Consider the following 26,133-nt stretch of genomic DNA (forward strand, 5'->3'; position numbering starts at 1 on the left):
GATTCCCGATTGTCCAGACACGCCTCCGGCGTACTGAAATTTCATTTTGTCGAGCAATTTCACGTCGGCGTCATCTCCCCCGCAGTGCGCACCGGGATGACAGGGACGCCGATCTTCCCGATTCGCACCCCAGCAGCTCGTCCGACGACGACGACGACGACGACTCCGCCTCTTTACTTTCTTCCCCGGCGGAGGGAAAAAGGACGACGCCCCCGAGTATTCCTAAACCTCGTTATCGCCCGATTTCTACATGGTATTGACTTCGCAGTTATACATCATCCGGCCAAGTTCTTCGACTTTCCGCACAACGCATACCTACATGTAATACGTACATTGGACTGGTCCAAAAATATCGAAATACTTTCGGGCGGGTGAAAAAGATGCCTGTCGAAAGCGGATCTCTTAATATTAATATTTATATATTTTCCATTTAAACGGCGGAGGATATTTTTTTTGTTTTTTTTTTCGAATTTTGTAGCTAGCAAACCAATGAATAAATCCAAATGACTCGTACGTACTTTTACAGGAAATTGAACACTCTACAAAAAGTGTCTCCAATCATTTTTTGATAAATCGACTCCTTCCGAAGTTATTCAAGCTCGAAGTTCAATTTACGGTAAAGTCGACTATTTTTTTTTTTAGTTCGGAGCAAAATGTTGCAACTTGTTACTAAATATCATCAAATATTTCTTGAAAATTCTATAGTTTGTGATTTTCTGTGAGGAAGGAAGTCAGTTAACAATTTTTAATTTGTAAAGCTCTACTTTCAATGATAAATAACCTCACTGAAATCAATTCTACTTTCAATGGTAAATTCCTTTTCAAACATTGTAGTTTTAAATTTTCCGTTCCATATCTTGAGAAACAAATTTTTTAATTGCATTGAAATTGGTTTGTGAGCTACAAATGTCTAAAAAAAAAAAAAAATTTCCTATGCTATTTAGATGGATTATAGAAATCTGCCATAAGCAAGCTCTAAATATTAATATTAAGAGCTCCGCTTTTGACGGGCATGTTTTTTAAGCCCCTAGAATTTTGAAAAAAAAAAAAAAATAATGGTCAATTTTTCAAATCAGTCTAATATATATATATATATATATATATATATATATATATATATATATATATATATATATATATATATATAAATACACAAAGAATGTACGATTATAAGCATGAAAAAATAAAAATGTTTCAACTGTTCGACTAAGATTTTTAGATTGATATAACCATTTTTTAGTGTACGACTAAGTGAAAGTATAAAGTGAAAATTACAAATTAAATGCTGACGAGACAATTCAGGCGTTAAAATTAAAAAAATTTCTGTGTCACATTTATCAACAGAAATGTAACAAAATGACACAAATTATAAAGTGAATCTTCCAGGGCATGAAGTTAGTTATATTTTCCCAACAATGTAGGTATGAAAATTGATTACAAAAAATTCACAGCGACTGTCTCTTAATATTTATAACATATATAGGTAATAAATACTATAAGCGCAAAATACCCGCGGCGTTTGCTATACAAACTATTCGATAGGGTAACCACAATCATTCGCGCGTATAAAAATATCGCCGTTTAAAACCGCGATCGAGAAAAGAAAAAAGAAAAAAGAAAGAAAAAAAAAAAGTAAAAAAAGGAAAAGAAAAACAAAGCGAGAAAAATATTTCTATTAATATTTTTTTTGCCGCTCTCCTCTCGCAAATATTCTACGTCTGTCCTGTAATCGACGCAACGGAGACAAACGGAAGTCGAAAAGTTTCGGGCACGGATTCCCGCGTACCTTATATATGTATAAATATATAACGAAGTAACGAAATATCTTCAGCGAGGACTCGACTTGCGAAGCTATATATACACACACACACACACAGACGACCGAGTTTGTAGGTGTGGGTACAGGTATAGGTATACCACACGACGATGCCTGCAGATAGCGAAGAGGCGAAATGCGCGATCCGCCATTGATACGGCGCCGATCCCACAGCAGCAGAGCTCTCTGAGCTTTTACTCGCGATGCGGCCTGTCGTTGAGTTTCAATCCCGGTCGCGATTCCACGGCTTTCGAAAAGCTTCGACCGCAAATTCCGACGCACCCTCTAGCCGTTAGATTGAAATAACGTCAGGAGAAATAACGGTGAAAAAGCGAGCCGTTAGCAATAAAACTGCGGAATCGCGAGTCCAATTTATTTTCACATTATTTACATCGTACCGAAATTTTCGAAAATCAAATTGCACATTTTGCAATAAAGTTGTGTTACGTATACGTAACGGGTGAATAGTATACATACATATATATATATTTTATTTTTTAAACAGACGTAATTATAACAACTGTTGTTTCATATTTTCAAACTACAAACGATTAATATAAGGAATAAAAAATTCTCTTCGGTAGCTTATTAATGTTGTTGCTGCAGCGAAATAAATCGATGGGACGAATCCGGTGTTGATGTTATTTTTTTTTTTATTCTTTTAATATTCGTGCAATATGGAATTGAAATGAAAGATTAATTGATATTTTAATACCCGTATGAACGATATTCGATCGCTGGCGTTTACGGGCGACATTTGAACCAACAAATTCCTCACTGTTGTACAGGATTTTTCTTCGATGTAAATATATTAGAGTAGGTAGGTACAGGTCCTTGTTCGGGACTCGGATAAATTTTTTGTCAGATACCCGCAAAATCAGCACCGAATAATTCGAAATAAATTCCCTAATTTTTACAGATTAATTAGGTATCTCAACATAACTTAAATACACGTGTTTCGGTCTCGTTACATATTCACGGTATAATATTTTATCGAAAAAGTAATGATGTATTTTTGTTTTTTTTTTTTTTTTCAATCTGTAACCGCGAGATTTCAATGGGCGTAAAAAAAACTCCCATCGTCATCTCACCAGGCAATCTACACGGAGAAGAAGAAAAATCTGAGAAAAATTACCGTGCTGCATCGGAAAAATGCGTCGTCACGTCTTAAATTTTGCGCTACCGAGATACATAGTTTCTAAGCGAGGCAGTAATTTTTTTTTTTATAAAAACCCATAATTTTTCTAACATGCATCAATAAAAACTGCAGTTAGGTGTCTTTTGCATCACGATTAGTAACAGCAGGGTAATTTTTCACAGATTTTTCTCTCCGCGTAGACGAATTGAAAACCCTCCGAACGAATGAAATAAAGAGAGAAAAAATAAAAAAAAAAAGGCTCAGATTCAGAGCGAGTGGATTTCTTATCGTATTCCGCAATGCAGTGAAAGCGAATTTCGACGAGTTTGCAAAGTTTGTTTTTATAAAACAAAAAAAAAAAAGAAAAAATAAATAAAACGCGTCAAAGCCCGTAGGTTTGTTTGTACCTAAGCTGCGTGAGAATCGATGTGCATGCTGGGGGGGGGGCAAAAAGGCAAGGGTGGATATATAACGATTGGTGACCGAGGTTCGAGGGATGGTGCCAGGCACGCGTGATCGACCTACAGGACGCACGCTGCACGCACGCGTTATTATTATGGAAAACCGTCAGGTATTGAGTACAACATAATACACCGCTAACGATAAGAGAAATTTAATTTAATTTAATTTGTAAGTGAATTTAAAATACGGAAAGTTAAAAATATCACCGAGAGTATAAAAGAGCAGACTTCTTTGCTGGAAACTTACGAATTAAACGGGAGTTTAACTCTCAAATAAAACTACAAACACGAGTTGAAGAAAAAACCTGACGCGATGTAACTTTTTCAGTATATCTTTCCCGGTTTTCAGTGAGTGAATATCTGTAAGAAACGGTATAAGAAAAAAAAAAAAAAGGCCGTGCAGTTTTTTGGTCGCATACCCGTGTAATTGACTAATCTCACTTGTTTATCCCGAACGTATGAAACTGTAACCACAATTTCACCTGCGATAATAATTACAGGATATATTATATCCCGCGCACCGCACACCGCAGCTGGCTGTACAACAGACAGAGCCGTAGAAATTAGAATCACCTGTCGAGCCGTGTTATGAAATCAACAAACTCGACCGCATATCACGTCGTTGTCGACTGCAGCGACTTGGCCGGAAGAAATTTTATTTTTCTTTTTTTGTTCTCGTTTTTCTCTGCTTTTCCGACAGACTCAATTCATTTATACGATATAAGACGTATTCTGTGTACAGAAAATTATTCCAAGGAGACGTTGCGAATATATTTCGTTGCATTCGGTGAAATTAATCGAACAAGTTTTAAGGGAAGTGTAATTACGTGGAGAAAAAAAAAAAAAAATGCCTCTAAGGATACGTACGAGGTGTGTACGTAAAGCTAAAGAAGAAACGCGAGGATCCAGGAGTTTCGCTTCGACATGTGGCAAGCGTGATGGTGTTGACGATGCCTGACGACGGAGTAGATAAAAAATATAATCATTTTTAGCCGCATCGAGGAATAAATAACCATCTGCATGTATAAATTTCGGGCCCCGTACAACCGATCGACACACGTTGAGAAAGGCGACACTCGGCCAGATGTCATATAATACCTCTCTCTATATACATATATCGAGCAGCTCCCGAAAGGGGGGAGGGATTTTATATTACTACCTTTTTTAAATATATAATATATATTTAAAAAAATATTGTATACAAATTTGTACATCCAAATACGTTATTTACAAGGAAAAATCGAAAATTCTATTTTCCGACCTCTCAAAACGTTTTTGACGGTTCGATTTGAGTTCGATCTGTTGGCACGAAAAGATCAAAGCAGTAGTGAAAAAAAGAAAGAGCCACCCTAAGGTACGAATGTATATTAGACGTAATAGCTGCCGCGTGATACAATTTAGGTACAAGGTACTTGGTAGTATCGTAAGCATCGATTTCGTCCACATCGTCCAAGCTATCAATCTCTATTACTGTCCAGTTTCCGACACAGCACACGCCCATTTCTCTCTCACGCCTTTCGATCTTTCTCTACTTATCTTCCACACATCGCGCCTCGCCTACACGTAAGAGACGGATCAACGTTATTACACACGGCGTGTAAACTTTCATAATAATGACCGCCGATTAACCCACACCTCCGGCACACCTGCATTTCCTTTCCGTATATATAAATAATTTCGATACGTATGGGGGAAAAATGCAATTCGTAACAAGGGTCAAAATATTGTTCGTTGTGTAATATTCACGATAGTTGTTGCGTGTCAACGTCATTTTACATGGCTGATACACGCGTATGAAAGAAAAATTTTTACACTCGGTATTCTTCCAATTCTTCGTTTCTTTTTTGACAAAGAGAGTATATCGGTGATGTATAACACTGGTATACAATCATTAGCCACTTGCGTCGGTGTTAAATATTGTCAGATTATGTATTTACAATAATTACAACACGCATGTACGAAAGTTATCACAATGGCGGGATGAATAGACGAATAAAACGCGGACCGTACACGGAGCCGGTAACACGCGTTTCATTGATTACAGTTATACGTTACATTATTGTATAACCGAAACATTAACAAACAGGGACGTAAGTAAGGAGAGAAACGGAGAGAGAAGTAGAGGAGATGATGAAAAAAAATGAAACAAGATGACAAAAAAAAAAAAAAAATAATGATAGATATTCACGCGTATATTATATATGTACGCAGTACACGGGGGCCACGATACAAAAACGAAAGGAAAGATGAAGAATATAAAAAGAAGGAGGAGAGAAAACCTATAAAACGTTTCAATAGCGTTTGCCGCGCAACGATTACGTCAAAAATCCGATATACGTGTATGCAGACACAAACCCAGCGATTTAATGTAGCAGCGGGGTGTGTGAGGGTGTATAGCGTACGTATACGTATATCGTACATCTTCGTCATTGCGCGGCATTATCGTTATCCCGGAATTTCGTCTCCTCTCGTCTCGTCTTCTTGTCATCCTGCAGTGTCAGTCCGTCCATTGATAGTAACTTGTTAAGCTGCGTGTATCGCTTGGATCGTCGATGCTTCTACGTGAGCTGCTTTCCTCCTCTTCCTCTTCCTCTTCCTCTTCCTCTTCCTCCTTCTCTCTCTCTCGCTCTCGCATACCGCATCGGTAGTAGAGTTGAACAAACATAGACTACGACTACTAAGGACGACGACGAAGACGCCTCGTTGCCGCTGCACCGCAAACAGCCTGCTATAGATGCCTGCAGCAGGCCCTCCTCCCCCCCCCTCCCGCCCTTGCCCTTCGCCGACCGTTACATGCATGCACAGATAGACATCCGACAGTGACGTACGTACGTCGTATATACGCAACAACAGCCCTTCCGTGCACAGCGAGTAGTCTCGGTTTTATCAATGAACCAGGGAAAGGCGCGACACGATGCTATGTATTATATACTGTGTAATAAAGAGTGAAATAGCTAACGATCGAGAATGGTTCAATGCGCGTGCGTTGAAAATTCAAGAGCGATAGCAACGTTCTTTTGTCAGGGCGACCAACATACGTGAATTCGGATCAGAGGTCGCGCCGCGATTCACGTAACCTCAAAAATGTTGGCTGCCCTGACGAAACGACGCGTTGCATCCGGCACTATAAGTTTCAACGCATGCGCATTGAACCATTCGGTCGTTAGAAATTCACTCTGCATCACGTTCGTATATGTATATGTACAGGTCTGCGGGAAGAAGAATAAAGTTATTAATATAACGTTAACGTAACGAAACATCGTGGAAAAAAAAATCGTTGTTTTGCAATTTTCAAACGACGTTCCAAGAAGTATAACTTTTCAAAATCTAAGCATGTTTTCTTTGTTATTATTTATTATCTGAATTTCAGAGAATCCTAAGGAGTTCCAAGTGACGATTTTTTATGAACATCCATCGTTAAACTAACGTTACTAACTTCAACTTTATGGTCTAAAAACTATGGTGGTGGTGGTGGGGGGGTGTATACCGCTTAACGTCTCTACAGTAAAATGCATAAATTCCTTAACCCTACGGCTAACTTGTTTTCTATCTGAAAAAAAGAAAAATGCGACATCGATTCTGTATACGAGTTTAATAACAACGCATCCCATTTTCTCACGTCAGCCGCATCTCCAGTCGTTGTCGGATAAATAATTCGTACAGAATCAAAGTAGTATTTCTTTTTTCAGACCGAGAACAAGTTAACCCAAGTTTTAAGGCATTCATTCCCTTAAACGTGCAAAAAGAAGAAGGCGAGGTGAAATTTTTGTCAATTTTTAAGCTATAAATGATGATAAATTGTCGCAATCAGGAATCCGAACTCATTTTTAGAAATTTTACAAATCTGTTATGCGTGAAATTTGAAATATTCCTTACAACAATGTATAATACAAAAGACAAATAGATAATGTAGAAACAGGAGTATGAAAAAAAAGAAAAGTATATGGTTGTCGAAAGTCTATAAATTCTCACGAGGGGAAAAAAAAAAGAAACAGAAGAAACGAACATTGTTTACATTACACTTCATTTTTAGATGTTACGACGAAGAAATAAACTTGACGCAATTCTTACCATGATTATTATTTTGCACCGATGATCTTCAAACCGCTCTCTATCATCCATTTTGCTGTAGATAATACCAGTTTGCCTGTATAAGCGATGGACAATGTCACACGATGCACTCATTTTATCGTAACCGTCGTCGACGATTTCTAATTTCATAATTTTTCTGTTTTTGTTTTTATTTCCTGCCATTCGTAATTACTTTGAGATGCAGTTTTTTATTCGCACTGTACGATTAAATATATTAAAAACTTTTTTTTACGTAAATTCTACAACGGCACTGAATTAATAATTTTAAACGTATATAAATATATTCGCTGGCGAATAACCGCAGTTTTACTTAAACAAGTGTAATAATTACCCTACACAAGTACAATCTTTCAAACAATCGCAGGGGTAAAGTTTTTCATTTTCGTCTTCTGATCCACATTTTATTGTTTTTTCCATTTTTATTTTCATCATAGTTTATCATTATTCTACATTCAACGTTTGTCATCGTTTACAGTTTGCTTCCGATCTACAATTTCTGTGTAATAATATCACACCGCGGAGATTCGTGAAAAAAAAAGAGAAAAGAGAGAAAAAAAAAAAATCGCACACACCCAAGTTAAGAAACACGCGGGCATTTTATTCACCGACCGCACACCGATTTCAGGCATAATGCGCACACCTGCGCGAGTACATTACACTTCCGTACGAATACGGCAAGACGACGTACGTAAAAATTCACAGATGCAAGTGGCGTCGCACGCATACATACGCACATGCATACGTGCGTGTACGAATTGGTACACGGCTAGGATCACCAACTCGTAGGAAACGGCGTGACTACAGCCCGCGCGCGACGGCATATCTCGTGTATTTTCTTTAAGGCCGCCATTTTGGTATCAACGCCGCGCCACGCGCCATTCGTTTGTTTCGCGCTCTACCCACGCGGCGCGTCTCTCACGTATCTATATATATATACATACACACACACACACACACACACACACATACACACACGCGCGCGCGCGCGCGCGTAGATGTATACCAATATATTATCATTATTATTACACTAAACCCTATATACTATATAACCCTATATATATGTATATAACGAGATATTTTTGAATGTACATGAGAAGGGGGAGGAAAAAACGAAGAAAGAAATTAACCTACAAAGTATATAGTTTTCTTTACACCGAGTCTACCAGCGTTGTCCATTTTTTTCCCCCTTCTATATCTATTTCTCTCTCTCTTTCTGCAAAACTAACCAGCAAATTTTCGAGGATAACCAATATTTACCGTCAATATGTTGATATCTTCTTCTTCTTTTTTTTCTTTCTTTTTTTTTTTTTCACACTCTGGCCCATAATCCCAATATTATACAAGCGATAGATTTTGGCATTGCAACATAATACGCGATTAGTTTATACCTAACGATATAATATCGTACAACAATATGTTGTCGATTACTGCTCGGTGAGAAAATAGCTGTCGATATACATATTAATAATATAGTATTCAACATAACTCGGGCTTATCGTTTCATTTTCGTTATTCCATTCCTTTCGTTTTTACTCTTCTCCTATACGATTCAAGTTTTATTCCTACATCTATGTACGTTTACATATGAATATTTTTGTCTAGTTCTATAAGGTGCAGGTTCAGCGCAGAGTTTAAATCGTTCTATATATGACCATCTATAGATCCAATATACAAACATAATACCCGACATGAATGCGTACGTATAAATGTATAATAAAAACACTAAACAGTTTTTATTATACAGTCAAACGCGAGCAACGCAACCCGTCGAATTTCTATATACATCTGTATACATACACATTACACATATTTATATATACCAACGCCTCGACGCACAAACACACACACACACACCTAGGACGGCGTGTATATTTCCGTAGTTAGAATCTCGCAATCTGACGTAATATAGAGTTCCGCGCTAGGATGATAGGGTATAAGGCATGGATGGATGCGACGCCCGTCTTACGTAGATGGCTGTATGCACGTTGAACGAGTGAAAAAATGAACGAATGAATGTATTTTTTCCTTATATACATTGACGGGTACGATGCCAATAATAGACATTATTAAATTATAAGCATAATTGCATGACGGTTATCCCGCATTGATTTTCATTTCATTCCGAAATTACTCAGATTCACGGTGACATTGGTGTACGTAAGGCCTGTACGTTTTGTAAATGATACCATCCATCCACGCACACACGTATATACGTATCAATATATGTTATACCTGTGAATAATACACAGATATAAAACACAACCACAGACACGTCCGCGCGCGAAGAAACGAGTCGAAAATGATAATATACGTAAGTGCAACAATCACGATATTATTACCGACAATTTATAATTACTGTTGTTATTATTATTATTATTGTTGTTGTTGTTTTTATTGTTATTCGTAAAATATCGACAAAATCATAGGTGACGCGGTGATCCTCGTTATTATACCTAATATATCAAGGATGATTATTATTATAATCCAAGTCACTTACTCACGTTACATAATAATAATATATGTACACAGTCGGACACCGAGGTCACTGCACTTGCACCACGCGCGTTTCTGCGGATTGCGAATCTTTCTAGGCGTGTAACGTAACGTATAATATGCATAAAATACTATGATCGTTGATCGGAACCTCGCGGTGGAATCGAGACACGTTTAACTTAATGCGACGACAAAACGACGTGGAGGCGGCGGTGGCGGCGTCAGCGGAGAAGGAGAAGGAGGTGGAGGAGGAAAACAAGAAGAAGGAGGGAGGCGGAGGAGGAGAAGGTGGAGGAGGAGGAGGAGAAGAGAACGAACGAGCGGTTCGCACGCTTTGAAGCTGTCGCCTGGCGCTTCGGAACTGCGCAAATCCGTGCGTCGTCGGCAAATACGTCACTCGGCATGCGGCGCGCGGTTCTCGGTTTTTTCTTTTTTTCTTCCTCCCATATTTATAAGAGGAAAAAACAAAAAAAACAAATCGTTTCCCTTTTTTTCTTTTCAATTTGTATCCCTTCATTTCTTTATTTTTTCTACATGCTCTCTGTACGTTTCGTTTCTTCGTTGTCTCTTTTAGTTTCTTTGTCGTCGACCCCCCCCCCCACCGCCCGACTATTTTTTTTTTTATTCGCAGTCGTCTTCTTTTTATACACACACTTTTTTTTCTCTTCATTTTCCGCCTACACGTATCGCTCCGCGTGCGATATTCGTCCGACCATACATCGTTTCTCGAGTATCAAATTCTCGATTTTCTCGCTATAGCCAGTGCTTCTTCTTCCCCTCCTCCTCCTCTTCCATCTCCTCATCGTCCTGTAGTAATCGCGATTTTCCACACGCATCATTGTCTATTATATACATATATATATATATATGTATATATATATATATATATATATACAGTATGCACATTATACCTATATATGTATGCCCGCATTCACAACTCGTTCCAAGTTTATATTGCATTTCCGGTAGGTATTATGTATCATTCTAAAGTATGATCATTTAATTTTTTCTCGCCCATATCTCTCTCTCTCTCTCTCTCTTGTGACGAAACTTAGCCAATAAACAAGCTTGAGCGTCGTGGTAATAATGAAAATAACAACAACAACAATATTAATATAATAATAATAATAATAATAATAATAATAAATGAATAAATAAATAAAAAAGAGATACGACGAGAAAGATGACCATTGCATTCCGTGTAAAACGATACCGGAGATAGAATATTACAGCTGGGTAAACGCATATTACAGGCATAACGTAAGTACACATGATAATACACATGACGTGCACGTACATCGTAACGGCCGCGCATCCTCGCGTCGTATACCACACCCTTACACGCCTGTTATACACGTATCAAATTATTACATTGTTGTACGCCTACGCACGTGTGAAAGATTGTGAATTTGTTCGAGAATCGAGTTAGGAGGTAATACGTACGTACGTACGTTCCGTGTTGTACGCGAATCGCGTGTAGTCGCCGAAGGAGGGAGGGGGAGGGGAGGGCAGGCGAAACGGTACCGCCGATGCTCGACTTGACGTTAGCGCCGTTGCGCAGACGACCGTTCGCGCAGATCAAGAGACGCAGTTCACGGTATACACGATAACGCGCTGGGTTTTCGCTCATTGCGCGTAGGTAGGCGGCATAAGGTGTACGTACGTGTAACACGTACGCACACACACGCGTGCACGACTACTACGTACGACCGTCGTCGATGACGATTCTTACACAACACCACCGCGTGCTTTACTTTTCTCTCTCTCTCTCTCTCTCTCTCACTGTGTGTTTTTTTTTTCATCTTTTTCTCTTTTCATTTGTTAGCCTCAAACTGAATACCTATTGACACACACACACACGACACGCGGAAAGATACGTGTCAAGTGTTATTTTATTTTTGCAGACGGTAATGAAAAAAAAAAAAAAAATAAAAAGAAAACTGGCGCTAACTCTACGCGTATGTTTTTCTCTCTTTTTTTTTTCCACACTTTCAAAGAACGATGCAAAAACTTTTTTAATGTTTCTAATAGTCACTTCACTGCCGTACACTCAGTTTATAATATATGTACAAGCATATTGAAGAATTTATTTATTTATTTATTTATTTATTTTACTTTACTTTCGGTTTCTTTTACCAATTCTCTTTTTCTCCCATCTTCTATCCCAGTTACACGCAACAGCACTTCGTGTAGTATTACAGAACAATACATGTAATTCTCACCGTCGATAATTGATGACAAAAATCGTTAATCATCCGTTTATACCGCGTTACGAATTATTACCTTGTTATTCATTTACCCTTGCAAAACACATTTTTCAAGGTAACCGCGTTCGAGATTTTGCGTCGCACTAGAAATAATAACACGATACTATCCGCGAAGACTTTGGGAATTGGACAGGGGGCGCGCGCAATCTCTCTCTCTCTCTTGTTTTTTTTTTTTTTCTACAATCGAGACACGAGAGACACGAGCATCGAGGGGTATCATGGCAGCAGCTCGCACGCACGCACAAACAAACAAACGAACGAACGAACGAACCAACCAACGAATCAACGAACCAACAACAACGGGAATAATTTTATGAAAATATCCAACCGATGAATCGTCTCTCCGAGTCTCACGGAGGCACGCGGCGCGGTTATTCGCTAGGCACTGCGCGCGCCGCCGCAACGCCTTCTCCGCCACGCTTACACTGGTTGTATCCACACTGTTCCTTCACCACACGCCGACCAATGGAACAGCCGCGTCAGCGCCGCCTCGCGTTACTTCACCAAACTATAAACATCGCTATCTATACCAGTGCGTACGTACGCGTAACGGACGTATACACGCACGGAACGCGAACTGTGCCACGAAAAAAGAGAGGAAGGGGGGGGGGGGGGGAAGAGAAAGAGATGGAAAACGGGGGTTAATATATCGCGACGAGTGGAAAGCGCGCGCGTGTCGTCACATCCGCTTTCGTACGGTTAACGAACGGGTAAGAAGAGGAGAAAGAGAGAGAAAAGAAAGAAAGGAAAGGAAAAGAGCGCATATTTATTTAGTCCACTTTACTTACGGCGGACTTTTCTTCTCTTTTCTTCTATTTTTCTCCTCCTCTTTTCGGTGTATGATCGAAGTGTGCACCACACCTTACGTTGTGCCTGTACGTACATCTAGTTTCGAGTATATATATAACACACATAAATACCTATGTGAATACTGATCTATGTGTGAGTACGAATGTATTTCCACGTTATAACTAACCCAAGGTAAGGTGCCAGAGGATGGTTATGCCCCGAAGACGGGACCGAAGGTTGAACGCGTTGCATGTGACATTCGGGCATAAGACTACGAAACGTGAAACGGAGATTTTTATCTCTCACGCGAGAGCGTTTCAAAGTAGGTAGGTATTATAGGTAAACGGAAAAACGAAGTCGAGGAGAAAAATAAAAACAACACGCGGAAAACTGCAGGGTGTGAAACGAAATTATGGAAAATTGTGCAATAACCAGCTGCAATCTTGAAAATCAATATCCACAGAGCACGCGTGCATGCGTATCGAGAAAACAATTATACTGCGAGCAAAGAAAATTTATGCCATCTGCGTTATCGTGACTATTTATAGGTATATACGGTAATGCAAAGTAGCCATGCCGGGCTACAAGTTCCCATATGACGAGTAAAAATTCGTGACAAAAATGAAAATAAAAATAAAAGAATTCCAAGAACAGCAAAGAAAATTGGCTTTCGCAAATTACGAAAATTTATTCAGTCGAAGCTGATCGCTGTTTGTAGAAATTTGAACGGAAATTCTCGTTATAGCAACAACATTACGTATTATACGTATAATTCGGTGTAACGCGGCGTAAAGCAGGCAGATCACGCATCGCGACTGCACCTCGGTTCCTGACCTAGAAAAATAATAGAACGCTGCGTTTCTCGTTAGAAAGGAATACGCTGGGCTCGTTTTATGTTACGCAGTTGTTACGCCGACGATGCGCAAAGTTCGCTTATTCGAGCAACGACGTAGTCGTCCGTAATTACGGGGTGAAGAAATCGCAGACGCGAGTAAAGAACGATATTAGCGTAACGTATTCATCGTAAAACTTCTACGGTTCATTCATGTTTCAGCAACAAGTAATCGCACGGGCGTTACTTCACAAGTGAAATAGAATCTATACGCGAAAGTCGAGCGCAGTGAACCGGAAGAAAATTAATTGCGCAGTTTATACATCGAGTAGATGATAACTGCTCTGCCGTACGCAGAAGTTTTCCGTAGAATTTGAAGCGATAAATTCGATAACAGAGGTTTTAACCCATTGTCGGTAATAACGTTTCACCAGAATTGTTCTATACCATCGTTATAAATTCGTCGAATCCGTACCATTTATTTATTTCTGCGTGAAATGAAAATTCATAGGAATGACTTTGTTCAGAATTGCGTATAGAACGGGGCTATTAAGCCCTTTTTTGCGTTACATATATATAATCATATATATATACACGTCAACGTCTTAATCGTCCACGACAACCTCTTAAGGTGCTGGAGTAGTCCGTTAGGAAGGTTTCCAGCAGCATTATCGAACTGGAAAGGAAGTCGAATTTGTCCCGAAAACAGCAGCCACACAAAATTTGAGTATTGTAAAATCTGACCAAGGGGTCCTAATACCAAGTTTCATTTTCTACGAGATTCTATACGTTTATCGTTAGGATTGACGTTACGATTGTATTGAAAATTCAAACCTACAATTTCAACGACACTCTAAAAAGGTGGAAAAGATAACTTGTGATGTTATACATATACGTATATACATACGTGTAAAAGAAATATATATATATACAAACACTCGCGCACGTATACATGTACATATGGGCGTAAGTTCAACTATATATATATATAGGTGTGAATATATATATATATTATTAAATGGCGGCCATCAAGAAGTATTTTTAGCGGTTACACATTGTTGTTGACTGGCTCGCGATGACATTGAATCGAAGTAAGGAACGAACCGGCGGCGTTTAAAGACGTGTAACGCACACGTCACTGTACAACGATACGCGCGTCACGCGACAAATGTAATATCAGTGGACATTTTTCATCTCCGCGTCATCGAAGTTGGAGCCTGCAGACGGCCAAACTTGTGCCGGAAATATCTTTTCTTCTTCGTTCTCTTCCCTTCGATAACCGAACGAGAAATAATGCTGGCAAGATATAAATAACACGTATCGGGATAAAATTTTCATTGGGACGCCCCCCAAATCTGTAACAAATCATTGAAAAAAAGTCTGTGTAAAGTTTTAAGCCGCTTGGTCAACCGGGACACGTGCCTCTAAGCTCCGAAAGTTTTAGATGTTAAATACGTGTAGGTTTTATAAGCAGTTATTTCGTTTTGTTTGACTTTGGTATAAATTGAGGGACCGATTTGAAACTTGGCAGAGTCGTTGCTTCTGACGATAGGAACAAAGCCTGAAAATTTCAAAATTTTATAATTATTGTTCCCTTACGTACACAAGCCTGATAAAAGTAATGCCGTCAAGCTTATATACAAAAAGAAATATATTACAAAGTTACGATAATATTTTGAAATTATCAGGCTTTGTTCCCGTCGTCACAAGCAACGACTCTGCCAAGTTTCAAATCGGTTCCTCAATTTATACCAAAGTCAAAGAAAACGAAACGACTGGTTATAAAAACTAGACGTATTTTAAGTTTAAAACTTTCGGATTTTAGAGACACGTGTTCCGGTTGACCTAGGGGCTTGAAACTTGACGCAGATTTTTTTTTCTAGGGGGTGTCCCGATGAAAATTCTTCCGACCCCCAAACAAGTACCACCCTAAATTATATTGACGATTGTTGCGAATCGCTTATTATTCGCCCACCTTCCTAAAGCAACCGCTAAATCTTTCTTATTTTCTACTCTTTTTACCTTACGTCAGAATATCATCACACGCATACTTACTTCGTATTTTCGCTTTATTTTTCAACTTACGATAATCTTTTTTTTTTTTGTAACCTACTTTCTCAACGAGATGAAAAGGCCACCTACTCCTCTCGCAAACTTTACTCACATGCTGTTCGTTCTCTCTCATCCTCCCCACCTCCATCTTTCTACGTAGGTTTCCACATATCAACGTCTCTTATATACATTACCGCGTATTCCACCGTCGATAACTTTTAACCCTGAAATTTGTCTTTGAAATTTTTGGAACTGTTTTACTGCCTGTCAAGAATTAAATAAAAAGAACGAAGGAAGGAAATGCCTCGCTCAGCGTTTACAGAACAAGTATTAATATAATATTATGAAAGAGACAGAGAGCGAACGATATCGGTTGCCGCTGGCCATGCGGTGTATGATTTCCTATCAAGCCGAGGGGTCGTGGCCAAGGGCAATGATAACGACGTTCATTCACAAAATCCTCGTTCACTCGCTTGCTTGCTTAGACTTCTCATTTCGACGAAACGAATGACTTGTATATGTATATTATTCGCGTATACGACGATTAATATTATCATTATCATTGTTATTATCATTGTACGCGCGTAAGAACAATCAATAAATAATATTTCGTAACGTTATACGGACCAAATTTAAACGCTTTTCAGTGTATGTAATATTTAACGAAAAACCGATCATCGGACTGTGGATATTTAATAATATTTTCCTCATCGTGCAAGATATTTATTATGAAAAATTTTCCAAATACATATCTACGCGGCAAGTGAGACGGTCGAAGCAACGGGGATTGAATTTATCGATTCCACTTCGACGAGCAGTTTCTGTCTTCGTTTCGGCACTTCGTACAACCTTTGAATTATCCACGACTACAAGGTCGGTGAAACGCCAAATTATACATACACCGAAATTCTCCTCAAGTGATCCCGTATCTCGTATAGTAGAGTTACGAACATAACGACGGCGACAAGTCTGGATAATATCGGGAAAATTGTTGTTTCCGCAAGGTAGACTCAATTGTTCCAAAAAATATATATTACAATACGTATACAAAGAGCCACGCGTACTATAGATATTCCAATAAATTATGCAAACTGGTAATAAAAAAAAAAGGAAAGAAAATTAGATTCGCGAGCTCTGTCTTTTTTTTTTTTTCTCATTCAAATTTCGTCATCTTATACAATTTTCGAATATCGCATGATATTATTCCGCGTATTGCGTGCGGGCAGATAATATAAAACAAGAGGGTGAAGTGTAAAAGGAAACGGAAAAGAATGCGGAAAAGCGTCGAGGAAGAAAAAAAAAAATAAGATAAAAAAAAAGAAAACAAACAGGGGCAGGGGGATGGGGGAGGAGGGGGAAGAGGATCGTCGCGCCGCCTACGCAGCCTAGCCGGGAAGAGAGAAACCCGGATGACGGCGCGGGTCGATGGGCCGAAACTGACGCAGACGCCCGAGCGCCGCGACGCATCGTGACGCACGCACCCTTCGGGTTCCCTTCCGACCTCGAGCGAACGAACCTAGACGCGAGGTGAAGGATAAGGTACGAACGCTCATACGGCCGAAAGAAGGTGAATGTGATAAGGAGGTAAGAAAATGCCGATCGAATCGAGAGGGAGAGAGGTGCGAGAAAAAGTGAAACTGAAAGAGAGAAGAAGAGAGAAATTTGTCAAACGCAAAACGCTGCTGCGGTTTGTATAAATTTTCTCACGATCCTGCATCGATTTTGAATCGATATCAACCTTCCTGCGTGTATAGTTTTTATAAATTATACGCGAGTTTATTTGAGGAATGTAACACCGCTGTAAAAACCTAAGAGATGCACGATTTTTTTTTTGTTTTTTTTTTTTTGAACGGAAGAAAAGGTAATGAGATAACAATATTCGAGAAAGTTTTTATGCGCGTATTCGAGTATAGTACAAAAAATTGTTATCAAGGAATATTCAATAATGATAGACATTGGAGCCTGACATGCGGCACGTAGTGAAACTGGTGCAAATTCAAATTTTGAAGAAAAAAAAAAAAAAAAAAATTAATCTGCACATTAATAACTGCAGAAATACGTAGGGAATTTTCAACAAGTTAATTTAATCATTATTTATTAACAATTAAGCGCACTTTTTTCTTTTTCTTTTTTTGGTAAAAAATTGAAGATTTTCATTTCAAACACTCGCCAATTACACGAAAAGCAACATTTTGAAAATTCCCAGGACGTTTCTCTAACTATAAACATGTGGATTGAGTGTTTTTTTTTTTTTTTTTTCTAGTTTCAAATTTGCACTTCTTGATATTAATTTTTGGTACTATACTTAAATATATGCCAAATAACTTCCTTAAATATTATCATCTTGTTACCTTTTCTTCCATCTAAAAAAAAAAAGGAGTCAAAAAAGCGCCGTCCTATTGTTTTTATCGTAGTGTTACCCCTTGAATCTCGAATACGGCAGATCGGCTAGCCGAAGAGAATTCTCCGGTCCAGTTTTTACCGACCGAGAGTTGAATGTCATTTACTTTTGATATTTTCGAAAGCTTGTTATCCGTATCATCTATGTGAAAATGCCGCAGTCCGCACAATTGTATGTACCTACACGAAATGCCGAACAACAACCTCGAGAAACTTTTTTCTTCTACTCGCCAGTAATACCAACGAACGTGCGTTCCTGTTAATCGAATTGCCACTTGTTGCAGAAACAAATATGTCATTTCGTCATGTCCGCATTGAGAAAAAACAAAAAAAAAAAAAAAATAAAAGAAAACAACGTTTTTTTGTAAACTTTTACCACAGCATAGAAAGTATAAAAAATAATCGCGTTTACCGCGTGATTTCCACACAATCAATACAACGCAAACGGATACTTTGATAACGGTAAAAATAAGATGGCATTTTACTCGGTCGGTAAAGACCGACTACAGTCACCCCCGTCGATACCTCGGCAAGTTGTCGTCGTCGTCGCGTCGCTCCTGCATAAAAAAAATTAAGAAAAAAAAAAAAAACAAAAAAACCGAAACTAGAAACGGCGGCATATGTCAGCCGTGGTTCTGATCGGGGTGGACGATGATCTCTGCACGGTGGAAACCGGGCGGAAGAATCGCGGTGCGGGAGGAAAGAGGAAAGAGGAAAGAGGAAAGAGGAGAGCCGATTAGCCTCGACGTCGAGGGCCGCGCGTGCTGTCCGAAATGAGTCGAGAAGGAAGAAAGGAAGAAGGGAGGAGGGTGGAAAGGTGGGTGCGCTGCGGGAATGAATCCACGTCGGCAGCACGCGCCGTTTCCCGCCCTCGTGCCCGTCTTTGCCGCCATCCACCTGGTGCGTCACCTGCGCCGTCCGCCTCAACGCGAAATAATCGAGCCGGCTCTCTCTCCGGTCCACGTTGCGCTACGCTACGCTACGCCACGCCACGTTACGCCACGTTACGTTACGTTACGTTACGTTACGTTACGTTACGTTACGCGCGGCAGACACTCTCTACTATGCGTTATTATGCTCGGACCGCCGCGTTGCTGCAGGGGTGGCCAGCCACGGCGCGCACTCACTCTTAGCGATGGCCGCTCGGCTAAATACGGTCGAACGGTGGAAAAATAATCGAACACGAATCGATTGAATCGGTGAAAATTAATCGATTGTTGCGTATTTTTTTTTCTTTTTTTTTTTTTTAATTTTTATTCTATCGAAACGGTGCATTTCATAAATTTCAGTGCGTGGTCTTAGTTTTTTTTTGACGATTTATGATTTCGTTAAAAATATTTTTCAATTTCGGGTGAATGTGTTCACTTATATTTCACTAATTACATGGAACAGGTACCTACTTCCTACGTAAGAAAATGATAATAATTGATACTTTGATAGCACAAATTGATATTGTATTGATTTAAGTTAAATCGAAAATCGATTCTTCATTTCTGCAGTGACATGCCTGTGAAAACGTCGCGAGGGGAAAAATATTCGATCAATTGGCTATATATAGATAGCTAAATGAAAATCGGATGTTTTTTAATTTTTTTTATTTTCAAGTTTGGGATCAAACAAATTTTTTGTCCGTATGTGGCCGTATTTGGTCAGGTGACGAAAAATTGTTTTTCGGTGCGAGCACGCAATTTTTCACAGTTCTCGATGACGACGATGATGATGATAATGATGAAAAACAGCTGCACTTGCGAAAAAACGAATAAACACGTAAACCTGGGAAATAAAAATGACCATAACGGCGGTGTTTGAATTATTACGATAAGTGTTCGTTTACTGCAGTTTTTCACAATAATTTTTCAAATCCACCGTTACTCCTCAGCTGTCAAAAACACTCGGAAACGATAAAATAATTTCACCGATCCATATGATATTCCACGTGAGATAAGTACTTGTGTTACTCGGAAACAATTCCCAATAAAAAAAAAAACGCCTAAAAACATAAACCATTTCAGTATAAAAAATCTAACAACGACTTGAATCATTTGGTCAAAATGATTGAACCAACAGAGCTTTGTGCACGGTGTACATTGATATATTGGATCGGGTTCAGTGGTACATTATAAATTAATTCTCGTATTTAAGAAAACTTTATCACGATTCTTTCAAATCAAGTTTCACAAATATGTCATTGTACATAAACCGTTAGAAAAATTTAACCAAACACACCCTCTCAGCAATACTACTTTACATTCGTGTTATTTGTTAGATTTCCTTTACCGAATATGACAAAAATTATTCTGATTTCAACGATTAAATTGTCACGTCAACATTTAATTGATAATTTTAATTTTCTTTTTTTTTGTCGTTTTCTTCCACCCGGTAATACATAAAAAAAAATGTTACGATACTTATTTTTCTCCAACCGTGCACGGGAACATTTTGTTTCGCCATCTATAACCTACAACGGATTCGAGATGCGGCGAGAGTTCGGTATTTGGTAATTGTCGTAGGGCCTGAATTAACGCGAACAAAGCTTTTCTCGTCGAGGAAGCAAAGAGAGTGAGTGAGCGAGTGAGGGAGAAAGGTGGCGAATGGTGCCGGAGCTCCTCCTCGGCAGCCTTATGGAAGACGCGTCGATTTCCGGAGGACAATAGCCTTGGCCCCCGAAGCGGTGGCGCGGCGTAGCACCTGGCGGTTTTCGAGGCTGTGCCTTTTCTCTCTCTCCCTCTCTCCCTCTCTCTCTCTCTCTCTCTCTCTCTCAGCACGGCGGCATAAGGCGTATGCAGCGAGGCACGGTGCCCCGTAAAAGGTCTCGAAAATCTCTCGTTATATTCGGGTACTCCTCTCGCCTCGAGACGCGTGCCCGAGCCGAACTCAGCCGCGGCTGAATTATCGCCGATGCACGGATGGATGGATGGATGGATGGATTGTTTGACGACGATATAAGAAGCCGAAGACTCAAAACCGCGTACAGAGAGAAGATCGATATAAAAATGCCGAGAATTTGACGGGGCTTGTTTTTCTCATCCTCATATACCGCCTGTGTCTGTCTGACGCTCGATCGTTATACCTCCTCTTAATTCTATAGAAACGTGAAATGTGCACCTGGAAAATCGGCCGGGAATTTTCCCTGCTTTGGGGGGGGGGGGGGGGGGGGGGGGGGCACTGACAGGATCACCGTGCAGGGTAAACCTGGAGGGTTGGCTCGGGTTAGGAGAACATAAATTCATCGCCGTTATTCCCGCAGGCTGCGCGGTATATACCTATATGTATATCTAAAAGGACGAGGAAGGGGGGAAAAACTGTACCGGCTACTAGACAAAAACCCCCGATTCAAGGATTGATTGAGCCATGGTGAAACGGCGGTATAAACGTCGCTGCGCCCGTTTCAAATACGGCGTATAACGTGCCTGGCGGCTGAATCTCCGTCGTGAAATTCATTGACTTTTCCAAGCTTTCCCGACAATTGTTTACAGCAAATTGACAAATATATACGTATTTTCCGTTTAATCTCCCTTTTTTTTTTATGAAAGTAGAGGACGGTAAAAAAATTTCTATTCCGTGTAATTTGTCCGAAGCTTAAAAAAATTGTCGGGCGTATTTTGTATGAGAATAAATATTATAGCAAACGAATTCCTGACATTTCCCAATTCCATGACATCACCAGGTTTTCCAGAATTCCCTGATCACCGACCACTCCGAATACAACGTAGCGTTCGTATAATATAACGATGTTACAACGGGGAACGAAAGAAATCATGCGTATTGGACAAAATTTAAAGAAGCGAAGTCTTACGTGCACACAGACACACACACACACACACACACGCGCGCGCGCGTATAGGCGCGATGCACAAACGTCCGACCCGAGCAGATGCATCCGCATCGCCTTCTGGCTCCTCGTTTTTCTTTTCCCTAATACATTTCACCGTCGTGTCTTATTCCCCGGCATACACCGCAGGTACGGTATACCCATATCTGACCGTATACCCGACACCCATGTGTCAGGATCATTCGCTCCCGCAGCATGCACCTGGGCCTGCAGCAGGATGCGAGAGGAGTGCGTTTACCGCACCGCGTAGGTACGGCGGTACGAACTATTCGCATGCGTGTTGTATCGAACGTTGGAAGAAATACAAGAACACCGTCGAGTGCCGTGGGAGGTGCGAGGGTGAGGAGCTGAGGAATAGGTGGAGAAAGAAACAGACCAATTTTCCCCTCCCTTCCGTGCATCAAAGGCAAAGACGCGTGCGGAGAACAGATGTCCAAGATTTTTTAGGGGCGAAGGAGAAGAAGCTACACCGAGTCGGTACCTAGGCGATGATAGATAATGGAGAAACTTTCTCCGAGGATCGGACAGATGCGAGAAAGCCGAGCGCGCGCGCCTCGATCTTAAACCTTAACGCACGAGGAGGTTGTTCGGAGGTATTAAGCTGCACACCTTGCCTGCTGCAACGATGCAGCCTGCGGCACGATACTACGCTTTAATTGCGCAAGTCTCTCTCTCTCTTTCTCTCTCTGTATCCAACAACATTGTAGGTACGAGAAGTGAGCGCAGGTGGCGGCGCGATGAGCTTCTTCGCCGTAGGTAAGGGATGTTGAAAGCGAGATGAAGACGCGCCAGATGTTGCAAGCATAAGGTAAGTGTACCGGTTATTGACCCTGGTCCAATTGTTCAATTTTTTTCGTTGTATCTGTTCGATCCCTGGTTATAAAATTACCTGGAACATGAATTTTAAATGCCCAACCCTCTGGCGATTCGTTTTAGACGAATCGAGAGATTCACAATTTTGGAAAATAAGAGGGTGTACACTTGTCTTGGTCGGAAAAAATTCGTTCAAGCAGAGATGTTTGACGAGGATAAATTAGTTCGCAATATTTGGCGCAACGAGAGGTAAAAACGTTTCGCAATATCGAGAGATGCGGGTAATACATGGAATCCAGTAGCAGTCGATCGTACGACTAACGGTAAGTAAAACGCACGAATTCCGTATTTTACATACTAATTTTCCCGATTCACAGAAGTTGACTTGGCGAAATATATGAGTGCGTTTTGTCTATCATAGTTTACTAAATTTCAAACAACGCTAAATGGGCCGAGTAACGATTTTTCCTAAACATGCATTGTTACTGCAACGTTGCCAACTTCGTCCTCATTCAGTAATTACACTTATCCGCATTCAGCTACAAAGAATCAGGATGAGGTATTTAAATAGGTACACAGGTCTGTAACCGAAAACCTGCACAGGTTTTTTAAACTGTTTCTTATAGATTTTCACTCACTGAAACCGGGAAAAATACTCAAAAAGTTCCATCGCGTCCGGTTTTTTCTTCCACATGTGTTTGAACTTTCATTTAAAGTGAAACTCCCGTTTAATTCGAAATCTGGTATCCTGTTCTTGATTCGAAAAATCCCATGCAAAAAAGGGACTTCTTACTTCAATTCAATGCGCATCAGAGTGAGACTCGAGAATAAAAAGAAACAGGGAAAAATGGAAAGCGGAAAGCGTGTTCGAAGGTGTATCAACGAGAAGAAGAAAAGGTTTCGTATTATAGGCGAAAAGAATGAACACGGAATGTTAAATACATTTCCTAAAGAAATTGTTCGTTAAATTCTATAAGAAATATTGTTTAATTCATTGTAACGAAATGACGGTGTTTTTCATTATTGTTATGCTTTTTTTATGCAAACACCTTGTATTTTGCAAGAATACTGCACGTGACGGAGGGAAATGGAAGTAATTTTTTGATACATCGCACTCGAACTACAAAACATAACATTTACCAACAACACGCCATACAGCTAAGATGAAACGTTCTTTTCCAGACCTGTGTTATTTACATTAAAAAAAAAAAAACAAGCGAACTACGGTAAGATAAGAAATTCAACTATTACATATTATATATGTATATAAATCCCGACGGTGCAGCAATAGGTATTAGGTAGTATTTTTCCAGGTGCAGGTTGCATTAAATATACCCCGGTGTACCTAAATCTTGGGTTCTATCGGATCGGACCGGGCAAAGCTTCGGACACGAGCTGCATCCGCACATGCATATATATACACAGGTATGTAGAGCAGAGAATTATTATCCCTATTATTATTATTTTCGCCTTCTTCTTCTTCTTCTTCTTTTTCTTCTTCTCTCCTTGTTACACCAGGGTTCGAATTTTAAAACTCGCTCGATGTGAATCGGGGAGTCGACGGTCGCTTTGCGAGGGACGGGGATGGCAGCTGTCGACGGGCACGAGCCTTTACAGCTTTTACCATCCCATTTCATCCCTCTCGATCCCTCTGTCTCTCTCTCTCTCTCTCCCTCTCTCTCTACATCGACCAGCTTTCACGATACACGTCAGTCAGAATTTTCATCATCTTTTTCCTTCGCTTCTCGACAATACATTAAACTCCATCCGTATACACACAGCACCCTCAAGTACCATGGAATCTCCGAAAAGATTTCCGTCATTTTTTTTTTTTTTTAGTCTCCACGTTTCGACGTTATTTTGATGAAAAACCAAAAATTCTCCACACCCTGCAACGATACACGCGCAAAGTCTTACCTGAAACATTGTTCAAGCAACTCTCCTTGTCAATTTCTCACCGAAAATTCCTCTTCTACCAATATCGTGTAAAACGTGGATGATGCTCGTTGACCAAACCCTAAACCCTGATTAACGTCAATACGTATTCTGGTTTACTTAACATTTCCAGTAGAATCGTTCGGCAGCTGTCGCTGTCGAAGTTGTCTCTCACGCGGTGCCTGCATCGAATCGACGTAGAAAAACTTTATAAAATGTTTTCGTTACATCGGCACAAGATGTACGCAACGTAGACGTAGCTTTACCCATCACCTCCGCTACGTATATGATACAAACGGTTTCGATCTGCCGCGATATCGGAGAAAACCAACGCTTTTCTCGCGGTACGACGATTCGCGTCAGACTCGCGAAACGGATTCGAATACCAGAGAAAAGCTGGTAAAGTCGAAGAAAAGCACTCGCGGTTTACAGGCCTATAGCTTTTCTCGAATATTTTACGTTTGTTACACGTCGCGGTACCTACATATCGACGAGGAATCTCTTTCGCCAAATCTCACCTTTTCTCTTTCATCTTTTTTTCTTTCCACACCTTCGGACCACCCTCGAGACACGTATACCTGCGTAAAATGACTGCGAGAGTGGTGAACGTATAAAATTACACATTATAGGCGACACCGGAGAAATTGTAGAATAAAATAAAATTAGCGACCAGCTTTAAGCGACGTAGGTAAGTAGCTTTTAGGTCGGGATACAAGTAACTCGACGTTGTCATTTGCGTACAATTGTAACAACCATTATTAAATACGAAGAATGCATAAGAGAAGTTTTCCGTTTCATCTCGAAAACAAAAAAAAAAAAAAGAAAAGAAGAGAAAAGAAACTCTAAATAAGAATAAGTCGAATTGGAATCAATATCTCTGTACGAGTGTAATTCAAACATCCAATTACCTCTCTCCTTCTCTCTCTCTCTCTATATCTACTTCTCATCCGCAGTCAGGAATCGAGTCGTATCGTATCCGCGACGTTTGAGAAACGGGTTATTATAAGGTTGTGTCTATGGTGGTAACGCGTGTTCACCGAAGGGGGATGATGGGACTGGGGGCAGGTGAGAGATAAAGCGTCAAGAGAGTAGCCAGCCGAGCCGAGCCGGCGCGTGTGCCCGACCGTTGGTAGTGGTGGTGACGATGATGACGACGATGACGACGATGACGACGATGACGACGATGACGATGGTGGTGACGTTACACGCGGAG

The 26,133-nt window shown here is 40.1% G+C and overlaps 1 protein-coding gene across 4 annotated transcripts in view; it reads right to left on the reverse strand.

The window, feature by feature from the left end:
• LOC124175343 (serine/threonine-protein phosphatase 4 regulatory subunit 1-like) overlaps positions 1-26,133 on the reverse strand; it is a 133,368-nt gene that overhangs the window by 73,435 nt on the left and 33,800 nt on the right. Inside the window, exons 1-2 of one of the 4 annotated variants that reach the window (XM_046555486.1) lie at positions 12,137-12,537; positions 7,487-7,994 (exon numbers count right to left, since the gene is read on the reverse strand). The exons of 2 other annotated variants lie outside the window; for them this stretch is intronic. The gene's annotated coding sequence lies outside the window, so the exon portion shown is untranslated. Of the gene's footprint in view, positions 1-7,486; positions 7,998-12,136; positions 12,538-26,133 lie in introns of those variants that run through there. One more of the 4 variants, XM_046555487.1, reaches the window with a different exon arrangement.

Source organism: Neodiprion fabricii, chromosome 2, assembly GCF_021155785.1.
Source record: "Neodiprion fabricii isolate iyNeoFabr1 chromosome 2, iyNeoFabr1.1, whole genome shotgun sequence".
Classification (NCBI taxonomy): domain Eukaryota; kingdom Metazoa; phylum Arthropoda; class Insecta; order Hymenoptera; family Diprionidae; genus Neodiprion; species Neodiprion fabricii.